The sequence below is a fragment of the Penaeus japonicus genome, unplaced genomic scaffold, assembly GCF_977035675.1.
Source record: "Penaeus japonicus unplaced genomic scaffold, GWHDUDI00000001_assembly GWHDUDI00000011, whole genome shotgun sequence".
Lineage (NCBI taxonomy): Eukaryota > Metazoa > Arthropoda > Malacostraca > Decapoda > Penaeidae > Penaeus > Penaeus japonicus.
The window spans coordinates 18,933,910-18,935,076 of record NW_028234413.1 but is presented as its reverse complement, the minus strand read 5'-3'; positions in this window follow the sequence as shown (position 1 = coordinate 18,935,076).

Below are 1,167 nucleotides of genomic sequence, written 5' to 3'. Positions count from 1 at the left end.
AGTCACAAACACTTTTCTCCTTACTCTCTCTTATAAGAAATCTTATATATGGCAAATTGTGGTTCCTATATTACCATCTGGACCACTTTCTCCTTCTCCTGCATCCTGCTCTCTCCACCTCTCTCTCTCTTCTCTCTGCTCAACACACTCACCCGCCTTCCTCCCTCCTCTCTTCTCTTCCCTCCCTGCTCCTCTCCTCCCCCTCCGCTCCCTCGACCTCTCCTCCCCTCCATCTTCACCTCTTCACCCCTCACACTCTCTCTCTCTCTCTGTTTTACATTGGTCCCAATAATATATCTTCACACAATTCTCGCATTTATAATAAAAGTGGAGAATTGGCTTTCATATTTTTAACGAGTAAGTCGTCATTCTTTCATTCACTGATATATTGAAGTCTATTCCATTCAGAAATTCTCCAATGAACAGAAAAAATTACGTTATGCTTCATTAGCATAAATATAATGTAGATGTACTGTGCAACAAGTACATGGTTACATGGCTATGCATGTGCATGTATGATTGTACGTCCAGTATAATTTCAATGCATACATCTATATTTCTTTGTGTGTGTGTGTGAGTGAGTGTATTGTGTTTGTACGTGCATAAAATAAATATTAAAATGTGTATTAGCTAACAAATATATATATATATATATATATATATATATATATATATATATATATATAACTGTACATGCATACCTCACTCACTCACTAGGGAGCCTTCTCCCTCATGTATGTATGTATATATATATGTGCATGTATATAAACATATATATAATGTATATATAATATATTATATATATATATATATATATATAGATACTATAGGGTTGTTGGATGTGTACTATGTTGTGTGTTGTGTAGTGTTGTGGTGTTTGTGCTGTGTGTGTGTATGTGTATCTATCTATCTATCTATCTATTCATCTATATATATATATATATATGTTATATTATGTATGTATTGTATATATATGTATATATATATATAATATACATACACACAACAACACACAACACACACAAATATGTTGGGTGTGTGTGTGTGTGTGTGGGTGTGTGCGTGTGTGCGCTGGAGTGAGTGTGTGGGTGTATTTGTGAGCGGGGGGTGGGGGGGGCGTGTTTACATTATGTCATTTCTAGATAGGTATCACCCCAATAAGAATAA